The 17,553-nt window shown below is 38.8% G+C and overlaps 1 long non-coding RNA gene across 1 annotated transcript in view; it reads left to right on the forward strand.

Annotated features, from left to right (window-relative positions):
- Positions 1-17,553, forward strand: part of LOC129626956 (uncharacterized) — a 54,653-nt gene that overhangs the window by 26,255 nt on the left and 10,845 nt on the right. The window lies entirely within an intron of this gene.

Below are 17,553 nucleotides of genomic sequence, written 5' to 3' on the forward strand. Positions count from 1 at the left end.
CTTAAGTACATTTACTCTCGAAGCATCAATTTGCGGAAGCTTTTGTTTGTCCTTTTTGCCTTTCTCCAAAGGTAAATGGCACAGCAGATTCTTAAAAGACAAAGTTGCATTTTAACAAGCTGGTTTTAGGATTTGTTCATGTTCTGTGCTTACAGTTATTTATTGCTTTTTTAAAGGTTATATAGGTAAGTAAATATGACTAAAGGTTGATAAAATAGAACAGTTTTTATAGAACACCTCACTGGTTTAACATGGTAAAGCTTCTGGCCTTTAAAATCATTTTAAATAGTGAATATCTTCAGAATTATTAGACCTGAAGTGTTTATGACATATAGATAAGAACAGATGGTTTTAAATACCTACAGAGAAATGTCCATATCTTGCTTTTGTAATCTACTTTATGGTAATTTACCTTAAAGTAAGGATTAAAAGTAAATTCTTATTCAGGACTTTGATGAATGAGATATTAATAATTCATATTCTTGTTAATAGGGATGCCAAAGATAGTATGCCCAGATTTCTAATTTTTCAAAGGAAAAGTATTATTAAAGACATTAAAAAGAGGCCTTAGAATACCTAAAACAATCTTGAAATAGAAGAATAAAGTGTGAAGAATCACTCTTCCCCATATTGGGGCCCACTGTATAACTACCATGGTCAAAACTATATGATACTGATGGAGGAAAAGATGGATGAATCAATGGAACAGAAGAGAGAACACAGAAATAGACCTGCACTCCATCAGTGTCAGTGTCCTGGTTGTTAAATTTAACTGTGGTTTTGCAAGACGTCACCACTGAGAGCAACTGGGAAAGAGTACAAGAGACTTCTCTGTGCTAACTCTTACACATGCATCTGAATCTACAGATATCTCAAATAAAACTGTACTTTATACACTAAAATAGTAGCAAATGAAATCAAATTTTTCTGGTTTGCTTTTGAATTAAATATAGTATTTCACAGTTCTTGGTGGCTTTTGTTATAAAGATGAGTTATCACATATAAGAAATAACTCATTATTTGAAATTTCTAGTTAAGTGAATTGTCAATGAATAGGCCTGGACTGTACACAAGAATTGCAGTAACAAGACCTCACATAGTTCTGGAAATAACCCAGTAACCCTTTCCAGGATCCAGAAAGGTGAGACTTAGCAATTTGTCAACCTTGATAGCTGTTGGTGCCTCCATGCATTACCTATGTCTCGGTCATCTGACTGTTTCTTAGGTAATGCAATAAGGAAAGGATGTTCTTCATCAGGATACTACAACACTTACATTTTTGTCATAGAGAATTGCTTGGAGTGGAGGAAAGCCTCCACATGGTGACCAGAAGAAATGAAGTGTTCTCTTTGAGTATGAGAAGAGATACATGGGGAAGAAACACACCTTAGAGAAGAACTGGATTCTTCCCTATGCTGAAAGGAAAAAACTGAATTTTCCCAACACATCATCGTTTGTTTCTGCCCCTTCATCCTGCTGGAATCACCTGATTCATGCTTACATGACTGGCCTGAACAATTTAAGTAGTCTACAGATGGTCCCCAACTTATGATGGTTAGACTTTAAACGATTTTTTTTTTTTTACCTTACAATGGTGTGAAAGGGATACACAATCAGTAGAAGCCATACTTAGAATTTTGATCTTTTCCTGGGCGAGGACTATGGAATACTCTCTGGTGATGCTGGGCAGTGGCAGTGAGCCACGCTCCCAGTCAGCTAGACAATCACGGGATAAACCACAGCTACATTTAAAACCATCAGGACCATACCGCCATTCTGTTTTTCACTTTCAGTACAGTAGTCAGCAAATTACATGAGCTGTTCAACACTTTATTACATAACAGTTTTTGTGTTAGACGATTTTGCCCAACTGTAGGCTAATGTAAGTATTCTGAGCATGTATAAGTTAAGTTAGGATAAACTATGATGTTCGATAGGTTAGGTGTATTAAATGCATTTTCAACTTACAGTATTTTTAACTCATAGTGGCTGTATTGGAATGTCAAGGAAGATCTGTAGTGATTTCTTTGCTCTGACCTGTTTCTCAACTCCTACCCGTAAGTCCATCTTCCAAACTGTCCCCAGAGTGACCTTTCTAATAAGCTTGCTCACCAACTCTCTATTTGAAATCCAGTCATTGCTTCTGATTGTCTAAAATATAGAGTCTAAATTTTGCTGGCCATTCAAAGCTACCCAAAATCTAGGCCCAATACTTGCCACTCCTAAGTACACATCCCACAGTCCGTATGGGCCACTTCATTGTCTCAGAACACACCATGCTTTTTCTCGTATGGGTCCTTTAATTTTTAATCTAGAGTGCCCATCTTAGTCTTTGCCTGGTTAATGATCTCACTTTCTCCCTGAAGCTGTCCTCAATATCTTGAGACAGCTCATCACTCCTCCTTTTTGCTCTCATGGGATTTTACATGGAAGAATAGTTACTATTTATTGAGCGCTTACTAGGTACCAGGCACTGTGCCTAACTAAGCATTTTACAGACGTGATCTCATTTAATCTTCCCAGCAGCCCTATGAGGTCATGTGGCACTTTTCTCACTGTCTTCTCATTCATTGTTTTCATGTCCGTACCCTCAGTAGAAGAGATTGGTCTTGTTCATCTTATCTGAACCACCTTCTCCTACGGTGTCTGATCACATCTGGTGTTCGATAAATGTTTGTCAAGTGAGTAAACAGTGGAATGAACAAAGTGAAATAAATTAACAATAGGGTGCTTTTAAAAATATCCTTTTAGAAAGGACTGGCTTTACCATATTGTACATGGCCAGAGCACTGGAAATGTGCTTCCTAATCCAAATATCGCTCTCCTTGCTCCTGGCATGATGCCTGAAATCCCCATGGTTCTCAAGAATGTCCTGCCTTTCTTTTTTATTCTTATTGCCAATAGCCCAGACTAGACCCTGTCTTGCTTCTTAGTTGATCTACTTATCTACTTTCAGATCTTCTCCTCCTTAATTATTACTAGACACCTTGCAAAAGATCAATTTTCCTAAAATACTAGTCTGATTATATATTTTCCCTGCTCAAAAACCTTAAATTTTTTAAAAAAGAATCCTCTCTCCCTAGCTTGACTTTCAAAATCCTCCATAATCTGGTCTCAACTATTTCTCATTACACTTTAAATCCTATGGTTCAATCAATCTGAAATAGTTGTCATTCTCACTTCCATGCCTTTGTTCACTGTAATTCCTCTGACTCTCTGGGCTGGCTTCTTTCCCTGCATTGTCTATGAAAATTTAATCCTCTCCATGATGCTAGAATACACCAGTCAGAAATGACCTCTTATTTTTCTTAAATGCTTATCCACTGATAGGCTTATAAAAGACATTCACATTTTAGACTTTACACCTGTATTAAAAAGTTAGCTCTGGAACTTCCCTGGTGGTCCAGTGTTTAAGATTTCATGCGTCCACTGCAGATGGTATGGGTTTGACCCCTGGTTGGGGAATTAAGGGGCTTCCCTGGTAGCTCAGATGGTAAAGCATCTGCTACAATGTGGGAGACTTGGGTTTGATCCCTGGGTCGGGAAGATCCCCTGGAGAAGGAAATGGCAACCCATTCCAGGAGTCAGGCTTGGAAAATCCCATGGACCGAGGAGCCTGGTAGGCTACAGCCTATGGGGTCACAAAGAGTCAGACACAACTGAGCGGCTTTACTTCATTTCACTTCACTTCAGTTCACTAGGGAATTAAGATCCACATACTGCAGGGTTTGGCCAAAAAAAAAAGCTAGCTCTTTGAGAGGGGGCAAGTAACTTTTTCAGTTAACTGCCCACCTCATAGACAATTCCCTTTTAAAATGTGCCCCCTTCCCTATGTGAGGGTGAGTCCCCCACATCTGTGCTTCTGCCATATTAGTCTGCTTCTGAGTAGATTAGGGATGGGACCTAACCATGCTTGGCCAGCTAGGTTCTCCTCTTGGAGATCATGTACTTTTATCAGATAAATAAAACAATAAACCTTTTAGCCTAGATCTGTCTTGTAAATGGAGGAGCTGGAAACTAGAGAACTGTGAAGAATCACCAGTGCACCTGTAAGTCTGTGTCCCTCCAATGGGGACCATTTTTCACATAAGAGAAGAGCATCCCTCTAGGTAGATGCAGCTTCAGATGCAGGGCACAAATATATGTGATGACCTTGGGGGGCCATAGTATTTTTCTTCATAGTTGGGGAGGCAGAAAGAGTTGGGTTTCAGAAAGAGGAAAATAAACCAGAAATGAGAGTGCCACTGCCTGGTTGCTATCAGGTTTCCAGACACTGGGTATAGTTCCAATTGAGATACCATTGCCTATGCCTGAGAAAATCCAGTATTCTTTCAAAAATTCCTTTTTCACTCAAGGGTAAAATGAGTTCTGCATTAGCCATCTGATCTAACAAGGCTGAGAGTAGCTTTTCAGAGTAACTTACAGTGTCACGCTATGCATGCTAAGTTGCTTCAGTGGTGTCCAACTCATTGCAACCCTTTGAATTGTAGCCCAAGAGGCTCCTCTGTTCATGGGATTCTCCATGCAAGAATACTGGAGTGGGTTGCCATGCCCTCCTCCAGGGGATCTTCCTGACCCAGGGATTGAACCCACATCTCTTATGTCTCCTGCATAGGCAGGCAGGTTCTTTACCAGTAGCGCCACCTGGGAAGCCCACACGCTAAGTTGCTTCAGTTCAGTTCAGTCGCTCAGTCGTGTCCGACTCTTAGTCGCTTCAGTCATGCCCAATTCTGCGACCATGTGGACTGTAGCATGCCAGGCTTCTCTGTCCATGGGATTCTTGTCAGTCACCTGGTAAATATATGTTGAATGTGGGTACCACTTCTGGTTCTTAATGTTGGCTGTACATTAGAAACACCTGAGATGCTTTTAAACCTACCAGTGCCCACATCTCACTCCAGACTAAATTCAAACTGTCTTGGATGGGACGGCACTATTTTTTTATTTAGACCTTTCCTGATGATTCTAAAATGTAATCAGGAATTATCACTGCATTAGATATTATGAAAAGAAATACAAATACTGAGGAAGAGCTGATAGCACATTAAGCCATTTTTATTCGTTAGCTCATCTGTGTTGAATTACTTAACAGATTGTACAGTTTGGGAAAAGATTTATACCCAAGGTTAGGGCCAGGGTAGCATCAGAAGCAGTAAAGAAAAATGTATAAAAAAATGAAGGACAGGCATTGAGTTTAGTTCATATTTTTTTAAAAATAGAGCAAATTATTGGGGCACTGGGAGTAGTTATATAAGCCATTAACTGATCGAGCCAGAAGGAAATGGGTAACAGTAAGTCATTTTCATTCCAAAAATATGGAATTCTTCTTAGAGAATATCTTTAAAACAGTTCTGATGAAATTTTAGTTTAAAAATCAAGCTAAAACAATGTAACATAATCTCTAGATCAGCATAATTAAGCAAGTGATTATAGCTTAATGTCTAATTATTAGTTCTGTATTAATGATTTAGTTATTAATAATGTAAGTATTAGGAGGCAGCATAAACTAAGAATACTAAAATGTACTTTTAAAAGGCTGTATTCCTGGTTTCTCCACACTGCTCCCTGAACTCAAGTATGACTTCATTCTGCTTAAGACATGTGGGTACTGTATTTCTTTCTTTCTCTTTTTAGCATTTATTTATTTGGCCGTGTCAGGTCTTAGTTGAGGCATGCAGGATCTTTGTTGCATTGTGAGGGTCTTTCATTGAGGCGCTCCAACTCTCTAGTTGTGCCCATAGGCTTGGTAGTTTCGGGCTAAGAAGTAGCAACATGAAGGCTTAGTTGCCCCAAGGCATGTGGGATCTTAGTTCCCCAGACCAGGGATTGAACCCATGGCCCCTACATTGCAAAGCAGATTCTTAACCACTTGACCAGCAGGGAAGTCCCTGTACTTCTTAATACATTCTGTCTGGTATTGTGGCTACTTTAGTGCTTGTCTTTTGCCTTTTACTTAACAAGAAGCTCCTTGAGAGAAGTGATCATAGCATTCATTTTTGTATTCCTCCCACAGAACCTTCTTCTACTAGAGCATGTTAGTTTTATTTGTTGTGTTAGGCTTTATAAATTAGGCATAAATTCTACTGCAAATAAGGTAAACCATACTACGATGGCTTAAACCATGGGTTTATTTTTCTCATGTAGCAAGAAATTGAGATATAGGCAGTCCAAGGTTGAAACAGATTCTCAAGAAAGCAGTTAGGGACACATTATTTCCATCTCTCTGCTTCTCTTGTCCTTACTCTTTAGCACATCACCTCATGGTCATAAGACGGCTGCTACACCTGTAGGCATTGCTTTTTTTTTTTTTTTTTTTTTTTACAAGCAAGAAGGGACAGGCTCAAAAGGTCCAAAGGAACATTCCAGCCCAATCTATCCTTTTTATTTATTTGTTTCTGGCTGTGCTAAGTCTTTGTCGCTGCACTCAGGCTTTCTCTAGTTGCGGGAGCCGGGGCTGCTCTCTAATTGTGGTGTGTGGGTTTCTCACGGCCGTGGTTTATCATTGCAGATCACAGGCTCCAGGGCACACAGGCTCGGTAATTGTGGTGCAGGGGCTTAGTTGCCCCCACAGCCTGTGGAATCTTCCTAGACCAGGGACTGAACCAGTGTCCCCTGCATAGGCCCCAGTCTCCCCTGCATGGCAGGCCGACTCTTAATCACTGGATCACCAGGCGAAGCCCCCAATCTATCCTTTTTAAAAGCTTTCCTGAAATTTCATCCAGCAACTCTTTGTTGGATAGAATTGGACACATGGTTACTCCTGGACTAATACTGAAAGATGGTTAGGGAGAAAGGACTTAGGCATTGGGGTTAAGCCAGCCAGAAACATTGTACCATAAGGTTTTATTCTAATTACACTTGAAATGATTATTGCAGATTGTTTGGCACCCCCTACCATGATCTGACAGCCAAGAAAATCGTGGGCCAGAAATGTCTGAGATCCATAGCCAGGTAATGGCAGAACAGAGACTAGAGTAAGATCCAGCTATTACCATTCTTAAGCCATTGAACATTACATACATCTGCACACAGACTATTAGAAGGTCCTACTTTAGAAGCTATGAGTCATTTCCAAAGACAGAATTTAGATTGCTGGAACTTTGTTTTAGCCATCTCCCAAAGAACCTTCCCCTTCCTATAAATCATCAGAACAGCAAATAGGAAAACAGACCTTTCAGTCCTCCTTTGATGTAAAAGATGGCAAAATAAAAACTGTCCAAAATTTCCGTGGGACGTGTCCTCCATAAGTTGTCCTCTTGCTTTGTGTAACTGAGAAGGTTGTTTTTTAAAGTCTCTAATGTAAAATAAATTAATTAAACAGTGAAAACCCAAAAGTGTTTAAGTGCAATCCCAATCTTTGTTCCTCTCCCTTACTATACACTACCATTATTTTTGCTAGGAATTTTTTTGAAATTATTGTTGCTGTCAAATTACTTTAATTCTGACCTTTCACCCCCCAAATAAGGTTTTGCTAAATGTATGCCTCCTAAATAATTATGCTATCAAAATTTTTGTTTCCCCAAATGACTAATTTTAGCTTTCTAGGTATGATATTCCAGAGAAGGCAATGGCATCCCACTCCAGTACTCTTGCTGGAGAATCCCATGGATGGAGGAGCCTGGTAGGCTGCAGTCCATGGGGTCGCTAAGAGTCAGACACGACTGAGCGACTTCCCTTTCACTTTTCACTTTCATGCATTGGAGGAGGAAATGGCAACCCACTCCAGTGTTCTTGCCTGGAGAATCCCAGGGATGGGGGAGCCTGGTGGGCTACCGTCTATGGGGTCGCACAGAGTCGGACATGACTGAAGCGACTTAGCAGTAGCAGCAGCAGGTATAATATTCACATTTAAGGGAAAAAAAAAACCGGTATATTTCAACCAACCAATGCTCTACAAGAATGCTGATTATTCTCCACATCTATGATTTTTATCATTATTAATAAATGCTGAGTAAGTGGTGGCTATTATTATGCTTGTGCTTAGTCATTCAGTCATGTCGACTCTTTGAGACCCTATGGCCTGTATAGCCCACCAGGCTCCTCTGTCCATGGGATTCTCCAGGCAAGAATACTGGAGTGGGTTGCCTGGTCTTCTTCCAGGGGAACCTTCCCAATCCAGGGATTGAACCCAGGTCTCCCACATTGCAGGCAGATTCTTTACCAGCTGAGCTATCAGGGAAGCCCCTGTGACTATTATTAAGTTGTTATAAGTTCAACATGACAGTGGATGCACATTTTTTAATGTTAAAATAGAAATCAATTGTATTTTTATCATGTTCAAACACATTTGGGCCTGAATTTCTAAGACTCTAATGGTTTTTCATAACTAAATCATTACCCCATGCATGCATGCTTAGCATAAACATAATTAAACCATTCAGTCACCTGCTGTCATTTGTTTTTTTAAACTACCTTAAAGATTGTGTGTGCTAAGTCGCTTCAGTCATGTCTGACTCTGCTAGCCTATGGATTGTAGCCTGCCAGGCTCCTCTGTCCATGGGATTCTCCAGGCAAGAGTACTAGAATGGGTTGTCATTTCCTCCTCCAAGGAATCTTCTCAACCCAGGGACTGAACCCATGTCTCTTACATCTCCTGCATTGGCAGGAGGGTTCTTTACCACTAGCGATTATTCAGCAATAATCTTGCTACCACTGCAAACTCTGTTAGGAGGAATAATTTCTATGAAAATTAAACTTATTAGGCTATCATTTTTAAAACAGAAGCATAGTATTGTTTTATACACATTTTGTAATAACCCTCTATAGTCTTTCTAAGTCAATTTTAATCTGTTTGGGGTGTGTAGTTTATCGGTTATATTTCAGTTTCTATGGCAACAGATGCAATCATTGCATACACATTCTGCAGCTGGGTAGACAAGCAGTCTCCTCTGAGACTTTCACTTGCAAATAAAGCAGTGTGTGAGTAAGAGGCAAGCATTCTTCTCCTCCAGGAGACTGAGTACACTACACTTCCAGGATACCAGGCTTAGGCGATAGCCAAAAAAACGCTTCCAAACACAACCCGTTCTCCAGGTTTCACATGGAACAATTGAGACGTCTTTACTCAAGGCATAAAGATACTTCCACTGCTGCTTTTAGAATTTGGGACACAATGGAAAACTGTTCACTGAGTACCTGGTTCTCATCCATTTCTTAAGATTTCCTGCGTTTCTGAAGTGGAAATTTATAAAAGCACAGTTCAGATGTTCTGAAATAAAATTCTGATGATGATGAAAATAAAGTAATAGAAGTCACTACAAAAAAAAAAATTAGGAACCAAAGAAATCTCTGTAACAGAAATTCCTTAAAAGTCTTTCACAATGTTCTGAAACTGAGATTGTGCATTAATTTGAGCTACTTCTTCTGAGCAAGTGAATGTCTTATAGATAATTGACTCAATTAAAGAAAAAATATTTTCACTTTTTTGTTATAGAAAATTTAAAACACACCACACAATCCACCTGGCTGAGTCCTTTTTCTCAGTTGAAATACAGGGCGTTAGGCTAGTACTTCGGAAAAGGCAATGGCACCCCACTCCAGTGTTCTTGCCTGAAGAATCCCAGGGATGGGCTGCCATCTATGGGGTCGCACAGAGTCGGACATGACTGAAGCAACTTGGGAGAAGTAGCAGCAGCAGAATACAATGAACTTTTATGTACCTACCTCCCAGGTTGCTATCGTTAATACTTGACATGTTTTATCTATAAACTCTCACACTCTTCTTTTAAAAAATTATATTAAACTATTTCTTTCACTCATATATATCTGTGCTGTGTTGTGCTTAGTCACTCAGTCATGTCCAACTCTTTGTGACCCCATGGACTGTCATCCACCCGGCTTCTTTGTCCATGGAATTCTTGAGGCAAGAATACTGGAGTGGGTTGCTATGCCCTTCTCCAGGGGATCTTCCTGACCCAGGAATCAAACTGGGGTCTCCTGCATTGCAGGTGGATTCTTTACCAGCTGAGCTACCAGGGAAGCCCCATATACATCTACTACATATTTAATTGATAAGGATTTTGACATGTAACAATTACACTGTTATCTATAACACTTAAAATGAACAGTTAAGTCATTAATATCGAAATATTCTATTTTAATTTATTAATATGGAAAGTGATTGATGTTAACAATTGTTATACTTTATATTAAAGGCTTATAAATAAATCACTTCCATAAAAGTGTATGTGATTTATTATACCCATGGAAAACAAAATACATTTAAAAAATCACTTTTTATTTTGTCCTCCAAGTTTCCTTTTCTTTTTCTAGAGGAGGTATCAGTATGTAGTTATTTCCTATCATTTTACAATAGTGTAGGGAATACGCATTGAAGAATTTAATTTTCATCAGTTGAAATAATATTGGCATATCTCTGATTTAGTCCTCAATTTCCCTTCAGTTGGCCCAGAAGTAAATACCAAGAGGTTTTCATTCCCCATATACCCATCCTGCTTGATACTAATATGTTTATGAAATATGTCTCATTAAATGCTATTGATTTAGCTCTTTCTCCATGAAAACACTTTCTCTTGGAATGACTCATGTTTCACTGTTGAGTGTCTGTCTCTTTGCTTTTCCACTTAACTTCTGTGAAAGTCTTTCTAATTTTGTCTCTTTGTTCTTATCTCTGTGAATATCTTTATCTTTTTCTCATATTCTTTTTCTCCTTGTTCACCTATCATTTCCTCTAATCTCTGACTCTCCTTCATGGTTATTATATTTATTGGTTGTACGGCAATATTTTCTGTCCTTTGTTTTTAAAATAGATGAAAGAAACATTTGGGGCTTCTGTAAAAGAAAATAAAATGGTTTTTCACCTGATTTGTTTTCTTCTTTCAAAGTATTAACTGTCTTAGTATGTTCTTTTAGAATACATATTTAGCCATTCTAAGAAGGATATGGCAATCCACTCCAGTGTTCTTGCCTGGAGAATCCCAGAGCCGGCGGAGCCTGGTAGGCTGCCGTCTATGGGGTCGCACAGAGTCGGACACAACTGAAGCGACTTAGCAGCAGCAGCAGCAGCAAGAGGTATTGAATGTTTACTGAAGAAGATTTCCAAAGAATTTTTTTCAAAGAACCATTCAATTTATTTAAACAAAGGCAGTTCACCCATTCCTCCCACCTCCCCACTGCCCCCTTCCCACTACCCTGCACCTCTAATAGCCACCAATGCATTCTCTACATCTATGAGCTTGGGTTGATTGATTGCTGTTTCCTTCCTTCCTTCCTGTCCCTTTCTCTCTCTCTTGCTCTCTCTTCCTTCCTTCATTCATTCCTTCTTTCCCTTTTGATTCCACACATTAACAGAGATTGGGGCTTTCCTGGTAGCTCATCAGTAAAGGAGACTCGGGAGATGTGGGTTTGATCCCTGGGTCAGGAAGATCCCCTGGAGGAGGGCATGGTGAGCCACTCCAGTATTCCTGCCTGGAGAATCCCATGGACAGAGGAGAGTCAGACATGACTGAAGCAACTGAACATGCACACATAACAGATTATACAGCATCTGTCTTTCTCTGACTTATTTCACTTAGCATAATGGCCTTAGGTCCATCTTTGTTGTGGCAAATAGCAAGATTTCATTCTTTTCATGGCTGAATAATATTGCACTGTATTTATATACCACAGTTTCTTTATCCATCCATCCATCAATAAGCATTTAGGTTATTTCCATATCTTGGATATTATAAATAATGCTATGATGAATATGGGTGTGCATACATCTTTATTTGGGGATTAATTTTTGTTTTCTTTGAATAAATACCCAGAAGTAGAATTCTGAATCATACCATAGTTCTATTTTTAATTTTTTAAGGAACTGCCATACTTTTTTCCATATTGGCTATACCAACTTACATTCCTACCAACAATGTACAAGTGTTCCCTTTTCTCCACATCCTTGCTAATACTTGTTATTTCTTGTCTTTTTGATAATAGCCATTCTAACAGGCAAGAGGTGATACATCATTGTAGTTTTAATTTGCATTTACCTGATGATTAGTGATGTTGAGCACCTTTTCATGTACCTATTGGCCATCTCTATGTCTTCTTTGGAAAAATATCTATTCAGATTTTTTTTAAGTTCATTGACTTTTATTTATACATGAAAAATGATTAAAAATTCTTATGTATCATCTGCTAAAACAATAGATGCCATATTTAATTTATTTATTTATTTTTAAATTAATTTATTTATTTTAATTGGAGGCCAATTACTTTACAATATTGTGTGTTTTTTTTCCATGTAGACATGGAAAAATGTCTATTCAGATTTTCTGCCTAATTTTTGAATTGAATTGAGTTTTTGCTATTGAGTTGTATGAGTCGTTTTATGTATTTTGCATATTAACCCCTTATTATGTATTTTGGGTATTAATCCCTGAACAGATATACCATTTGCGAACCTTTCTCCCATTTGGTCAATTGTGTTTTCATATCGGCTTCCTTTGCTGTGCAGCTAATGGTAACTTATTAAAAATAAGTCAAAATGCTGTTGCCCGGGAGTTTCAAAAGGGTAAACTCCCCCTCCTAACAAAGAAAAAATTGGAAAAATTTTATAAAACAGTACTCCAGTTTTTTATCTGTGAAAGAGAAAGCATATCATTCTTTTCTCCACCTTCAATAATCCAATGTATTTGTTGGCTTAATAAAATAGTTCCTACCATTTTTGCTCTGTTTTATTATTAAGTTCCCAACAAGCATGTTACTTCCTTTACTTCTATGACAAGCATAAATGGGTACACATGCCACATTCTTGTTGTGAATAAAGTGCCTTGATAACAATAATAGTGGGGAAGATAATAACACACATGCCATAAGTACTCATTTAAGTGATTTAAACCCAATGCCTATTGCTCTCCAAAAGCAACTTCGGGAAATGTGTTTCAACCCCTAATGAATGAACTATATTTTAAGACATTATTAACTTTATTTAATATTAGCTATTTCTCTCATGTATTTTTAAAATTATTAGGTTTACTTCTATTATGTTTAAAATAACTCCCTTTTATGACACACAGTTTTATTTTAAGGATATGTTATCAACAATTCACTATGTTTTTCAGTAAGTTTAGAACCACTGCTGGGAAAAAAAAAGAAAAAATACTATCCTTCACTCTGTGTTTCCAGTGAGAAAAATAAATAAGTAAATATTAGAAATGTCACTTTGGTGAGGTTATTAACAACCTTAAATTATAGGGAGGTTCCCCTAAAGGGAAAAAGGGATGATAAAACATGTCTACTTGAAATGGCTTCATAGTTTAAGCAAACAACATGGTTTAAAAAAAAAAGTCCCACCCAGCAGGAAATGGTAAGAACAGCCTTAAAATATTCCAGAGAAATAGACTATTTCAACAAAAAATTAGGGGAAAAAAAGTCAGCCCTCAACATCAATTGCGTTTTGATGGAGACTGTCAAAGACTTGGACTGGAAAAACATACTAGAGTATCTCAGATTTTTAAACGGCACTGGAAAACACAGTTCCTAGGAAAACTAATGCAGATTAATGCATGAAAAGAAGGTATAGATACTGATCATATTTTAAGTATAAAATTAAACATTGTCACAACATAGCTAATTAATTTATTCTAATGTTATTAAAACACACTCACTAAAAACATACTTCCAGATCTCTATACTTCACATCTAACTCATGCTGGGTACTATTCAAATTATCTCTACAAAAATTTCCCCTGATATCTCAGAAAAAGTTCTTAACTTGTAGTACCTTTTCCCTAACTTTAGTATTAAGTAATAATCAAGAAATATAAATAGAATATAGTCATAGGAGTTGATATAATGGAAAAAACTGATAAACTCCCCTAATGGAGAAACAAAAAATTGAAATAATTGGGGCCTGTAAATTTAGTTTAAATATTTACATTCTAGTTTCTAGTCAATGACCTTAGATAGGTTATTTAACTCCTCTGAACCTCTCTTTATATATAAAGTGGGACTAATGATATTCACTTTATTGGTTTTTAAGCAAGATTTAAGCAAGATTACATATGTCTTGCTTAGATCATGGTAGATGCTCAATTAATACTTAACTTTCTTCCATTTTTATGATTAAGATAGAGCTTTAATTAAAACTTGGATATCTTAAAATGCAAGCCAGTGCTCTTTTCCTATAGCTAGAGGGCCATCCTGAGAAGGAGGCTGGAGAACATAGATTTGTCTAAAGAAAAAATTTTAAATAACATTTATTTAGTTGTTTATTTATTTATTTATTTAGACTTCCCAAGTGACTCAGTGGTAAAGAATCCACCTGTCAATTTCAGGAGATGTAGGTTCAATCCCTGGGTTGGGAAGATCCCCTGAAGAAGGGAATGGCAACACACTCCAGTATTCTTGCCTGGGAAATCCCATGGACAGAGGAGCCTGGCAGGCTACAGTCCCTAGGGTCACAAGAGAGTCAAACACAACTTAGGGCACACACATTTATTTCCTTATTTATTTTTGGCTATGCTGAGATTTAAATTGAAGAGATGGGAATACCAGAACACCTGATCTGCCTATTGAGAAATTTGTATGCAGGTCAGGAAGCAACAGTTAGAACTGGACATGGAACAACAGATTGGTTCCAAATAGGAAAAGGAGTTCATCAAAGCTGTATATTGTCACCCTGTTTATTTAACTTATATGCAGAGTACATCATGAGAAACACTGGACTGGAAGAAACACAAGCTGGAATCAAGATTGCTGGGAGAAATATCAATCACCTCAGATATGCAGATGACACCACCCTTATGGCAGAAAGTGAAGAGGAACTCAAAAGCCTCTTGATGAAAGTGAAAGTGGAGAGTGCAAAAGTTGGCTTAAAGCTCCACATTCAGAAAACGAAGATCATGGCATCTGGTCCCATCACTTCATGGGAAATAGATGGGGAAACAGTGGCAACAGTGTCAGACTTTATTTTTCTGGGCTCCGAAATCACTGCAGATGGTGACTGCAGCCATGAAATTAAAAGACACTTACTCCTTGGAAGGAAAGTTATGACCAACCTAGATAGCATATTCAAAAGCAGAGACATTACTTTGCCAACAAAGGTTCGTCTAGTCAAGGCTGTGGTTTTTCCTGTGGTCATGTATGGATGTGAGAGTTGGACTGTGAAGAAGGCTGAGCACCGAAGAATTGCTGCTTTTGAACTGTGGTGTTGGAGAAGACTCCTGAGAGTCCCTTGGACTGGAAGGAGATCCAACCAGTCCATTCTGAAGATCAGCCCTGGGATTTCTTTGGAAGGAATGATGCTAAAGCTGAAACTCCAGTACTTTGGCCACCTCATGTGAAGAGTTGACTCATTGGAAAAGACTCTGATGCTGGGAGGGATTGGGGGCAGGAGGAGAAGGGGATGACAGAGGATGAGATGGCTGGATGGCATCACTGACTCAGACATGAGTCTGAGTGAACTCCGGGAGTTGGTGATGGACAGGGAGGCCTGGCGTGCTGCGATTCATGGGGTCGCAAAGAGTCAGACATGACTGAGCGACTGATCTGATCTGATCTGATGCTGAGTCTTCGTCGCTGTGTGGGCCTTCTCATTGCAGCGAGCAGGGGCTCCTCTTCCTTGCAGTGCACAGGCTTCTCATTGCAGGGGCATCTCATTGCAGGGGCTCTCTTCTGGAGCACTGGGCTTCAGTAGCTGCAGCACGTGGACTCAGTAATTTCCACTTGCAGGCTCTCAAGCATAGGCTCATTATTTTTGGTGCAACAACTTAGTTGCCCCAAGGCATGTAGAATCTTCCCTAGACCAGGGATCAAACCCACATCCTCTGCATTGGCAGGCACATTCTTATCCTCTGTACCACCAGGGAAGTCCTGAAAAAAGAAATTTTAATCAAGTTTAGAGTGTTCAGATAGACAATATGATAAGCAAGGAGAAGATCCCGTATGAATCCAATGTAGAAATAATGCTTCAGGTTTCTGTACTCCAACATCTAGTGCCTCATAGGAATCTTTATTGACATACAAGTACCCTAACACACTGTTGTATTTGTCTTGCATTTTAATCATTTATAAGATGACTTCTTATAAATTTCAAATTTTCTTAATAAAGCCTGATATCTTGTTTTTCTGATTCTTATATGCAGTTGAGACACTTTATTTTACAAATTATACAGGTAATAGTTAAGGGATTGGTGAACATTTGTATAGAACATTGCCACCTTTGCTTAGATTTTAATGAAAATACATATGTTTTAATCAAACTGTTTGGAAATATATTTTTGCAAAATTCAGAAAGGGCTAGGCAAGAGCTATCACAACTATGTCTGCTTTTATTTAAAAACTCTGTTAGTGGTTGTGTAAGCTGATAGGGTAAGGGGTCCCAGGAGAAAGAGAACCAGGCATGGCTTTCTTGACAATAGAAAAGCAATTTTTGGTCAAAGCCTTTTTGTGATCTGAGTCTGGCCCTGTTCAATGATTGCCCTTGAATAGGTGTCAGTAATTAATGATCTTAAAGGAACAAAAAGCTGTTTGTCAGGCAAGAGAAGGAACGATAGTAAAGGTAATATATCGATTGTAAAGACTCCCAGTTCTTTTTCAGTGGAAAGGTTAGCCTGCAGGGCTCAACCACCAGAACAACCAAACCTAAGGGATGATGATGTTGACCTTTTCTGACCCTCATGATTTCAATCAGCTAAAGCCTGGACTCTGTCTACTACCCAAGCCCCTTCATGAATATGCATATACCCTTAACATTGCTGTTTAGGAAGACACTATTTTGGAAAAGACCCCTGTGTTCTTCTTACTTACTGCAAGTAATAAATTCTGCCTTCTCCCAGTCTTCGGTTTGATTGTGTTTTTTGGCTAGATGCCCACCATTTAGAGTTGAACCCAGTTTTAGGTAATAGTTGGACATAGTATGATCTGATCAACTCAAAAAGATTTCCCCTTCTATTTCTGAAACTGTGCAGCTCAGATTGGGACTGGGTCGGGATCTGAACCCAGCCAAAACCTGGACTGGGAGTTGAACACACTTTAACTGAGACCTAGCATACCTGGTCTCAGGACTTAATGAAACTCAGGATCTTGACGATTCAACACAGAAAGAATTCAGAAAGAGACAAAGTGATAGGTAAGAAGTAGATTTATTTGGAGAGAAATACTCTCCACAGACAGAGTTGAGCTACCTGAGAAGGCGGGAGCAGCCCAGGGTATGCAATTGTCAGTTTTCATAGGGGTGGATAGCTGGCACTAACAGTAAAGAATCCATCTGCCAGTGCAGAAGAAATAAGAGATGCAGGTTTGATCCCTGGATCAGGAAGATCCCCTGGTGAAGGGCATAGCAACCCACTCCAGTATTCTTGCCTGGACAATCCTGTGGATTCAGGAGCCTGGCAGGTTATGGTCCACAGGATCACTAAGAGTCAGACATGATTGAAGCCACTTAGCATGCATGCATGCAACCAGTGGGTGGGGTAGTCTAGTTATTTTAGGAAGTGGTGGGGATTTCCAGGAATTGGGCTACCACCCACTTTTGAACCTTTATGGTCAGCCTTGGAATTGTCATGGAACCTGTTGGTGTGTGATTTAGCTTACTGATGTGTTCAGTTT

Source organism: Bubalus kerabau, chromosome 14, assembly GCF_029407905.1.
Source record: "Bubalus kerabau isolate K-KA32 ecotype Philippines breed swamp buffalo chromosome 14, PCC_UOA_SB_1v2, whole genome shotgun sequence".
NCBI classification, from domain to species: domain Eukaryota; kingdom Metazoa; phylum Chordata; class Mammalia; order Artiodactyla; family Bovidae; genus Bubalus; species Bubalus kerabau.